The sequence below is a fragment of the Magallana gigas genome, chromosome 1 (assembly GCF_963853765.1).
Source record: "Magallana gigas chromosome 1, xbMagGiga1.1, whole genome shotgun sequence".
NCBI classification, from domain to species: Eukaryota; Metazoa; Mollusca; class Bivalvia; order Ostreida; family Ostreidae; genus Magallana; species Magallana gigas.
Genome location: NC_088853.1, coordinates 38,914,890 through 38,926,493, shown reverse-complemented (window position 1 = coordinate 38,926,493; position 11,604 = coordinate 38,914,890). Strand labels below are relative to the sequence as shown.

The 11,604-nt window shown below is 31.3% G+C and overlaps 1 long non-coding RNA gene across 2 annotated transcripts; it reads left to right on the top strand.

Moving 5' to 3' along the window:
* The first annotated feature begins 919 nt into the window (after positions 1-919).
* LOC136273767 (uncharacterized) lies at positions 920-10,834 on the top strand. 2 transcript variants are annotated; one of them, XR_010711998.1, is made up of 6 exons: positions 920-1,023; positions 1,607-1,834; positions 2,138-2,383; positions 8,377-8,508; positions 9,259-10,005; positions 10,578-10,834. It is a non-coding gene; the product is annotated as an uncharacterized lncRNA (long non-coding RNA). The 2 variants fall into 2 exon arrangements; XR_010711997.1 differs by having other exon boundaries at positions 9,259-10,834.
* The last annotated feature ends 770 nt before the right edge of the window (positions 10,835-11,604 follow it).

The following is an 11,604-nucleotide window of genomic DNA, read 5'->3' as shown; positions in this document are numbered from 1 at the left end:
GTTGCAAAATGTGCAATGCGAAGGAACGGAGTCAAATCTTACACGTGTTTATGCCCGAGTTTTATAGGTTACACGATCAGAAATACACATATTTATGCTCAGGCCCACACATCAACATGATTGCATATTCGGATTTACAAGTTAACATGTCTAGATTTTTGAACACGATTACCCTCCATAATATTAAACCTCATCATAATCTCCGATCGCATTCTTTTACCGTTTAGAGAAAAATCACCAGATTCAAACGTTTCAAATACTGCTGAACGCTGCTTGTATATCATTGTAAGTGTACTCGCGATAATCTCAAAATCTTTAAGTATTTCGAATAGAGGCTTTGTCCTTTTATCAATAGTCATAACTAGTTTGTATTTAGAGTCCGAAGCGAAGGTTTTTCTTTTTCGTGGGGTTTCCATATTGCGTCTAACCTCATTATATCCGTATACGTAAAAAAAAAAAAAAAAACAACAGTGAATAAATTTTACTTTAAAAAAAGAAGTATAAAATCACACATGATGAGAACTTATCAATTTACACCTTTTTATATCAACCGGTCAATCTGGCATAATTACCGGCACCAACCGTGAAGATAGCTGCCAGGAAGTACTTCAATATAACCGTTATAAAAACAACTAATTATTACCTATGGGGACCGATCAGTGGCTTCAGTATAAGCAATATTTCAAAATTGCTGATTTCATTATACCCGTTAAATCAATGCAAAGAAAGGCAAAAACTGGGGATTTATTTCTATTTCAAAATAAGCGGAATTTCAAAATAAACGATTTCAATATAAGTGGAGTAAGCTGTACTTTGATTTGGATTGATACTAGTATTTGTGTCCTTATGTTTTGTTAATTTATGTAATTTCCTGTAAATCATATTACATGTATATGAGATATATTTTTCATTCAGCTATTTTTTTTTTGTACCGTGTTGTTAAACTTCACTCTTTGTTTTTCCTTTTAGCTATGTTATCGTTGTTTTTGTACATGGGGGTGTTGACGATTTCAAAATGCTATGGTGAGATTATATAAACATATTTTTTTTTAACTTTGCAGTTGTTTTATATCAAAGTTTGTACATTTTAATCAAGTTTTTTTTTTATAACTTAACACTATTATAGTTTAGTTGTATATCTAATTTTCCAAGCATATTGTTGATATTTTTTCTTTTAAATCAAAAATCATACTGAGATTGTTTACCTAAACTTTATCATTTTATTGCAATTTCTTTTTTTTTAAATCTTTTATAAGGGTATTCTGCAAAAACAAAAAATAATAATAAATCAATAAATCAAACAAAACTAAAAAATAATAATGAAATAGCGTGATTGTGTAAAGAATGGGTAATGTACTGTGCTTTAAAGAATGTTTTGGTGTATTAAGAAGATGTGCGATTTTACCGAAATTTTATTTAATGCATTATGTCATATAATTTCATACATACAAAAAATACGGCGAACAATTAAAAAAAAAAAACACACACACACTATTTATGCCCCTACATGTATCTTAATCGTATCATTCATTTGTAAATGATAATCCTGTCATTTAATGTCTGTAATAATATGTGGTAAATATGTGTTGCCTGTGTGTATTGATAGTTAACATCGGCTTACACAAGCCAGCATACCAGCAAAACCCATTAATACGAGAGGATGTGACATATGACGCCAGCAATGCTGTAGACGGACGCAAATCTGAGCTGACCTGGGAGGGTGGTAAATGTGCGATATCACTGTACAAACAAACCGCTATCTGGTGGGTGAACCTGATTAGTATCCACAGCATCCATCACATTACCATCTACTTTATGAAGGATGACTTAAAAGGTATAGTCACATTCATAGCAATACTTTTGCAAATGTATTATCTTAATGCTATTTAACTCGAAGATTAGGACCTAGTGGCATTGTACACACGAACAAACGAAATGAGTATACACATATATATTTATATAGCATAGATTTGAGACTGAGGCTGATTCATTCATTTTCTGTAAGGGTTGTTTTTCAATGTAATACAAAACAAAAGACATTTATACTACACTAATTTCAGTAATATATTGGATAAAATAAGACAAAAGCTTCTGGGAGTTTGTTTGACCCTTACGTCAAATCATTGATTTTTTACAGGTTTCTATGCAGACCTGTATCTTGGGTTTTCTGTGTATGTTTCCAATACAACGGATATATTACACGGAAGGTTGTGTTTCAAGGATGATATTTACACAAAAAGCACATTTCCTTCTGCCTTCACTACGGACTGTTTTGTTCATGGCTAATATATCATCTACTACAACGAGAGAATATCAGGGGTTGTTTACCCTGACGATTATTTGAGTGTTGTTAGAATTGCACTGTGTGAGGTAGAGGTTTATGGTGAGTGTATTAAGATATAAACTATTCAACAATAATTAACTATTCATTTAACATTATACCCTTTGATTAAACGGGATTTTAATTTAAAGTGTGATCAATCTGTTTGCGTTAATTGTGTTTTTTTCCAACATTACAACATTTTCCAAACAAATATCATTGTACGGTTTTTGCAAACAAATGCCATGAATGATTCAAGGTTCTTTTGTGTTTGCCTCGTCCTAGACAGTGAATCTTGTCCCCTCGGTGGAATTTCACTATCCCACACTCGTAAAAATGAATGATTCTATTAATCACAATTTGTAATATTTTTGAAACATTTTTTAATACTCTGTTTATAGCTATAATACAAACATATTAAAATTTGAATACTTTTCCTACATTTATGTTTGTTTAGTACCACGACTAATGGAATAGTTGTATTCCTGTGATTTTTAGTCTAGAAACGATAATATCTGGTTGGAATCACTGAAACTGTCCCCGGGTGAGCGACTGGTGACGTTTTCTGCACGGTGAACGAAATTTTGTTAGCGGTTATTAACGGTGAACGGTGAGTGCATACAGAACGCGCACGGATTGCAAACACGATCACAAATTATAAAGTAACTTTTAAAATATATTTTAATTTTTTGTTTCTCAACAGTTTCACGTGTGATAGTAAAATGTCGAGATAATCTCTCGGTGATCGGTACTTTTCACAGCGAAGTTTGATCACACAGAGGTGTCTTCATTCAAATAAAGACTTCAGACTTATCAATTCATAATGAATTTATTACTTACTGCCGATCCTTTTAATGCTATTTTAAACAAAACGACATTCATTCTGTTTTAAATATCTTTTTTTTTGTTATTAAAAATGCATGCCCATTTTTGTTTTCACGTTCTCTTGAATGGTCTTTCCACTTCGAAGTTCCGAGTGGCAATGAAGATGAATTAAACGTGCGTGTTGAGCGAACGATGAACGGTTGCTGAGCGCCTAATGAACGCACTATGAGCGCACGGTGAATGCTCAATGAACGGTGAGCACAAATGGAGCGGAGTGAAGAGCTCAAAACTCTGAACGATGAACGTATGGTAAGAGAGCGATAGGCAATTGCACAGATAGTAAAGTAGAAAGTATCAGGGACAGACACCATCATTTATGTTTAACTTGACATCAGGGTTGTTTTTTACTAATTGTCATTATTGCATAAAAAATAGATACATTATATAAGAGAAAATTGTGTTTCCCATGCTTCCACTTTAATTCATTTTATTTGCACGGTCTGCTTTATCTTATTAATATCAGAGACAAAGATTTACATGAACAAATGGATGTTATCACTCAAAATGACATAACAAAATAATTGAACAATTGAAACTTGTTAGTGTTTCCGATGTTTCCACCTTAATTCATTTAATTATCACTGTATGATTTATCAATTAATAATAGGGACAAGGATATACATCAACAAATGAATGCTATCACTTGAAATGATGTAACAAAATAATTGAACAATTTAAACTTGTTAGTGTTATAGCCTTTCTACGTTCATGCATTTGCTTTTCCCAATCTGCTTTATCAGATCAAATGTTTGAGAAACGGATATAGCCAATGAAAATGACTCTATGTGAAATAGAGCAGTAATAGCATGGGAGCACGTGTTTGTTGTTTTGTGTTTTAAATGTTGCTCTGTTGAATGAATAAATAATATTCCATGATTTTATATATAAAAAAAAATATATTAGCAAACCATTGGAAACACGATGTTGGTGTGAATACGTACATGTGCGTTTAACATTAAAAATAAATGTTCAAAGACATGCAAAGACAAATGAATTAGATACGCAGTTTTTCTAAGTGCTTGGACATTGATAATCTGTATAGATCGTTTTGTAATCCTTAGTAATTAAGAAAACATGTTTATGTACCTAAACACATTTAAAACTACTAGTATTCATGCATGAATTTATTATTAGTCTTAATTCATGTGTATTTTATTAATCAATATTGACACTTTGATCAGGTGTAAATTATATTAAATGAAAGAGGAAATTCGAAAAATATTTCCTAAATATGGAAAAACATCTAATAAAGTGTTTCTTTATTTAAATGTCTTATCACCATTAGTTTATATTTTATCACATCGGCAGTGTTTTCAGGATCTCATTGTTCATATAAATGATATTTCAAGCATGTTTTAGAAGTTTTTACCGTATTCTGGGTCTGTTTCGTTGTTTGACTACATTACTGAAAGAGTTTTACATATCGTTAAAATAAGTTCATGTGTTATCAGATTTTTAGACTCCGGATTATTTAAATATGTCATTCAGTCATACTTTGACAAATATTCATTTATATTTCGAAGTTATTTTTTTTATAATGGTCTTCTTGACCTGTAGTAAAACAACGGTTGATTCTCTGCACATCGTAATCTAAGCCTCTTTTGAAAGGCTTACATCGGACAGCACTTGAAGTAATACCAATACTGGTTCTTGTTTTCTATTTGCAAGGGATTTCGTTCGAGGAGTTTACTTTAAGGAGATCGCTGTCTTAACCATACAGACAAATAAGCTGTGTGGTCTTGATAGAAACATAACTCAAAGTACATGTTGCAGGGTTGCTCTTCAAGTCTGAGCTTTCTCATGTTTTAAGAAAAGCATATGCATGATATTATAAATTTGATTAAAAAGACTGGAAACAATAAATTGTTCCTGGTTTTACCTTTCGTTTGAAACCCCCCCCCCCCAAAAAAAAACCCCCCACAAAAAAACCCCAAAAAACCTGGACGTTCTCATTTCACACAGAGATTGCTTATTACCAAAGAGTATATCCAGATCTGTGTGCACTTTAGTATTCAATTGTTTAAGAACGTCTATCTTGTGTTTCTGTTGTAGTAAAAATAACCTTGAATGGTCAGATTTGAGTTTTACCTTCTGTAAATAACATATTTTTTTTTCCAATTATCAGCGACAATTAGGTATACATTACCGATTAGACCCAACCTAACACCAGAGTAAACCCAAACTAAACCCCGGGTTTACTTTCTGGGTTTAACACCAGAGTAAACCCAAACTAAACCCCGGGTTTACTTTCTGGGTTTACTTTGGGTTTACCTTTTGAAAATTTGGGTCCACTTAGAGTTTACTTTGGGTTTACTTGAGAATTGCTCTTGGAGTGAACTATACGCATTGAAGTGTGAAGCAGACTTGTATTTTATCTTATCATCCTACTGCTTGTAATTCTTGCCCCTTGTATATTCCGAATACACATGTAGCTGCTTTCAGGGTATTGTTCTGATCTGGGTTTACTCTCTGTGTCCACTCTGGGTTTACTTGGAGTTTACTCTGGGTTTACTATGGGTCCACTTTAGTAGACCCAGAGTAAACCCAGAAAGTAAACCCAGTGTTTAGTTGGGGTTTACTTTCTGTTAGGTTGAGTCTGATCGGTACTGTATGTTATTCTTGAAAATGATCGCTATGGCACATATATCCTGATATTTATTAAAACAGACCAATATAAGATATTGTGTTAAAGAGGGCGCTAGCGAGGTGAAGAAACCTTTATATGTACAGCTCATCTAAATCAAATGAAGTTTTTTCAGGGTCAGATATTAAAGGGATTAGGAATCTTAGACTAACTTATTATGTTTCATGTTATCTACCCACTACATTTATCAATAATATTATCTTCAATTGATTACCTTAAGGTTCAAGTGATATTTTGTTAGACAAGAAGGTGTTAGGTGCCTTTTACATGTTCTCTACTGTTTGGATTAAACGTGCTTAGTTTTTGAAAGAAGGTTCAGACCGCCCTTTTAGCCACACACTCTCTCATGCAATATATGACACTGACTAATTATTTAAATAGATTTTTTTTTCACCAGTATTTCTTTCTTTCGTATCATACATGATACCTGCTGAACAATTTATGTTACTCTTTATGTATTATTTTTTAATTCACAATAGAGTACAACCAGTGTTGTTAATAAAACCTGTTAAAATGGTTAATATACATAGCATAATTTTGTTTATATATTGAAATTATATATGTTTTATTCTGAAGCAATCATACTAGACATTTATAAACGTGTGCACTTTTGTTAATTGTATATAATAATTCATACGCATGTATGTCCTTATCTTTAAATGAAAATTAAAAAAAAAAATACACTGAACTCTTTCATTTAAAAACACATTCGAGTCTAAACAAAAAAAAATGTTTTATTATATGATTGATTAATTCGTAGTTCTCTGATTGGCTGATATCCAACAATCTAGAAAAAAACAAAGAACGTTATATCCTTCTTGTTGTGACCTAAAATGTCAAATTAACATTTGATTTTCGCTACATTGGACATACATAGATCGTCCAATGAAATAGCTATAGCTTCAAACTTCCCTTGATAACTCTCAATTTAATATGTTTGTCTCAATTAGTCAATAAATCATGTAATAAAATATATTTGCTGGATTGTTTCCCACCAATACGATGATTTAGCAGCCCTAGAAGTACAATATTTACATCGCCTCAGGATCGGAGAATATTGTACTTCTCGGGTATCTGAACCACCGTATTGACCTCAAAAACACCAATAATTGAAAATTGCTTATTACCATGGAATTACTTTATTTCGTGGTGGTTCAATTTGTGTGATATTTATGGGTAACTCTCATCCACGAAATAGCATCCTCCTATATGTATAATACAATGCACGAAATAACGCCCCGCTAACCTGTAAAATTTAGTAAACCACAAAAATTGTACCCCTTTTAAAGATCTTCAATAATTTTCACAGTAGTTCCAGTACTGACTTTTGAAAGTTTCACAAATGTTTGAAAAGTATTGTAAGTGTGCAGTTAGGTAACCTTTTCCTACAGCAATTGTGGAATGTAACAAACAGACTTTTATAGAGAATTTCTATTATGTCCAAGTAAAGCCCTTCTATAAACCCAAAGAAAGCTGCCGTATATAACGAACGCTTTTTAGAATTTACGACAGTAATGAAATAAATAAAAGATCTTGTTGATGGAATTTAACGCAAAGTATTAATCCCTGAAAGAATGTTGTAAACTGCAAATTTAAAGAAAAAAGATACATTTTTTTAATGGTGACTGCACCAATATTTATTAAATGGAGTGTTCATTGCCTTACAAAAAGAAGAAAAAAACCAAGTCACTTATTTGGGAGTTTTAGTTTTGAATCCTGTTTGTGCATGTAGATCCCCACGCTAAACTACATCTAATTTGAGAGGTGTTTACAATAATAACTCGATAATCGTCAACATTCAAAAGTCCTCGCCAGTGGACAGTAAAAATAAACAAACTTTTCGGGAAATATAATTGTTTCAAATTTTGATTTGTCAGAGGCGTATCTAGTTGCATGTTGACGTATAAAGCAACGTGGTGAGATAAAAACAAGCTCAAATCTTTGTTTTGCAAACATATTTTTTATTTGTAAATAATGGTCCTATCGATTATAAAACGTACGACAGTTTGAAGTACTATCAGTTGACTGTTTTAGAGGTTATTCGCTGCTATATTTCTTACAAATTCCTAATTCACATGTAACCAATTACTACTATAACAGAGAACCAGTTTTGCTGTATCAGTTATCAAGTTTTATACCGGTATGATTTTTCAATGCAGAATTTGTTGATATAACATAATTTGGCAAATCCAGTTTGAGATGAAACTGAAATAAAAAACAAAACAAAAAAACAAAAAAACAAAACCAAAAAAAACAAAAACAGTAGTTTGTTTTTTTAATAAAGAACTATGTATCCTTTTAAGCTTCATTAGGCAGTTTTTGTCATAATGTTGGAATGCTGATTGTGAATTCTTCTACAAAGGTCATCTATTTTCAAATGTTTAACAAACTTTACACACGATTGGGTAACTGCAGTTCATGAAGGTGGTGTATCTGCACTATGTTGTTACAAGTTATAAAAAAAAATCTAAGTTGGATACAGCTGGTTGATTGTGTAAAAATTATTTTCTGGGTTTCTTTTAATTAGCATGTCCTTTTGGCTAATTTGGAACTAAATGTACTGAACGATGCAATGCCACATGTGCCGGATGTAATAATGTGAATGGCGTTTGAGACTCTGGATGCATTCCTGGCTGGAGAGATTATCACTGCAACGGAGGTAGTGTTCATAATATCTTATGTTTGGAACGGAAACTTTTTAAGCAAACCTATATGTTCAACAATATCTAAAATAAATTTAACACCAATTATAAATAAATTATGCGACACATTAACTTAATGCGACAACACAATTGTTGAGTTATACCTGAGTTACAAAGTTTGCAATTCTTTGCAATGTATACAAACCTTTTGTTAATGTTGGAGTAAAAAATCAAGTTTCAGACATAAGATGAATGTGTTAACCCCCCAAAAAACTATTTCTTTATGCTTAAGATGAATTAACAGATATACAAATCAGCTTGACAAAGATTTCAACTGGAATATTTAACCTATGTAAACAAAAACAAGGCATAATCATTGTTTACATGACAAAGAATCGTGAGCCATGTATCTTGCTTATAACTCTACGACTTACTCTCAAATTTCATTAAAGGAAACGCTTCTTTATGTGTTTCGTTTCATTTGGCTGGCGAACAGAAGTTTTTTAGTAGTATTGAGAACAGGGGCTGTCTAGTATAGCAATTAATTTTTTTAAGTCTTCATATTAAGATATAATGGTTGTTTATCGATTATGTTTATGTAAAATTTGTAAATGGTTAAAAATAATAGCTAAAAAACTTAGGTTTTTGATTTATTTTGTTTGGCTAATATATGTAGATATAACATTCAATACACTGCTCAAAAATTTTTTTTTTGATATGAAAATGAGACACAGCACTTTGATTTTCATGTGTGTATTATATTAAAGAATGTGACAGAGGATGGTATGGTATGGGATGTAATGAAACATGTGGACACTGTCGTAATGAAAGCCAATGCTCCAATGTCAATGGAACTTGCGTAACCGTATGTGATGTTGGTTTTAAAGGGGACAAATGTAAAACATGTGAGTATACATGCATATGCTACAGTAACAGCACAACAGCACATCGGAAATTATTGCAATGACGAAAGCTTATCATTTTGACTTTATTTACGAATCAAGATAAAAGTCAAAAATTGCGTTGCAAATTCGTTTGTTATGTTGTGATTTCGACTTAATTTATGTTGTTTCTCTTTAAATTTGAACACAACATAGTCTTTGTTGCATGCATATTGTTATTTGCATAATGCTTTGAGAAACATTTACATTATTGTTTTTTGATTTTGGTATATTATTAATATATGTAACACTGGTATATGTATCCAGTTTTGCTTACGTAACTAAACATTTTAAGTATTTAATAATTATTTAAATATTTTGATAAGCAAAGAAAAAATTACAACGATTAATCGGTGGGTAATTAAAACAATAAAGACTGTTCGGAGACTTTTTAAGTGAGGAGGTTTGCATGGTGAATTTATGTTTATTTGGCAAGATATGTGGGTTTTTTTAAAAGTATTTCAAGAGGAAGAAAACTTTATATATTTTGTTACAATGAAAAAAGTACGACCCATGTATGGAAAGAGGATTTTTGAAAGTATCAGGATTAAATTGCAGCTTACTTAAACCAAGGTCAGTAAACATATATTTTATATGATTTGTATTTAAGTTAATAGTTGAACAAATATATCTTAAAACCATTTTCAATCCAGATTTTAAGTTTCGCGATTTTCTATCAGGTTTTTTTTTTCATATGTCATTTATGATGTCATTTTTTATTCCGATTTATCGGATTTACTTTATTTTTCTGAAATATATGTCATGTTTGGTTTTTATCCCAGTCTACGAATTCAATCTTGATAGTTTTTCCCGTAAAATCGGTTTTCTTATAACTAGTCAAACCATAGCATTTGTTTGTTCTTAGCTTTAACTGTAATTTCACCTGATGTTCAGCCTTAAGTAAACTAACATGTTGCCTTATTTCAAAATTACTGGAAAACTAAATGAAGAAAAACGAAAGAACTATCCTAATGCTTTGAAAAGCCATTATATCAGTTATTAATTTTAGATACATATCTTCCGCACCAAAGACCTGTATGTTTGGGTTTTTTGGGGGGAATGCAAAGTCTTTATATGATAACTTGACTCTGCATTGTTTTTATTAGCAAGAAAAATTAGTTTTTGTATAATAAATTTCATTGTAGTTTGATATAAGTACCTGTTCATTACAACATAATCACGGAAAAAGTCACCAACCAGAGAAGGAGTCTGCAAAACAACATAGTGTTTTCAAAGCAAACATTAGGAAATATACTGTGAACCTGTCAGAGCTTTAATACTTACTGAAATAACTTAATCAGGACATCTACGATGTAAACTTAAGTGCATTTACATTTAATAAATTTTCTGTCATGCGTTTTTAAATTTATCTTTCTTTGTTTTATTGTGATAAAGATATTAAAGTGGCATGTTCATATACAGTTTTCAAGTGTTTGTTTTTTTAGTTGCACTGATCTTTTTTTTTACTTCATTCTAGCTTGTAAGGTTTTGTTGTTTCCTTCTATTAGAAAAAAAATGCAATATTGTAACTTTTCACTGACTTTCCATTTATGCGATTAGTGCGAAAATAAATCATTCAGTTTCATTTCTTTACGGGTCGGATTCTCTCAAATTCTCATATCCTGCCTGTATGTGAAGCAAACAGTCTGCAGACTGGAAATGGCTCTTCCACTAATCATATCATGACCTAATGATCTCGTATCCGCACAATAACTCATCAATTGTTGTCACTGGAGGATGATGGGTACTTGCACATATAAAGAACTAGTTCATTTTATCTGTATGATGAACTATATATTATAGTGTTGATGACTTTGTTTTTTAGAGTTGAGATAATATCTACATTTATTACTTCACATGTAACGAGTTAAACAAAATAAAATCAACAATTTAACTATTAGTCCATTTTTTGGCAGCGGTTTGCACTACAATTTTATTTTAGGGGTCATGCAAAAAATAATTTGAAATGTTTTTATTGTTGTCTTCAACTTATTTGAACTTATCATTAAATCATTAAATCCAGATTAATTGACAAGTCCAGTTAAAACAAGTTTCCCCTAACCTCATTTACATGTTTAAATGTTTAATTCAATCATTTTTAAACACTTAATTAACCTATCATTTCGAAATCAGAGAAGCATTTGTTTTTGTATACTTTTAACAATAAAAAAA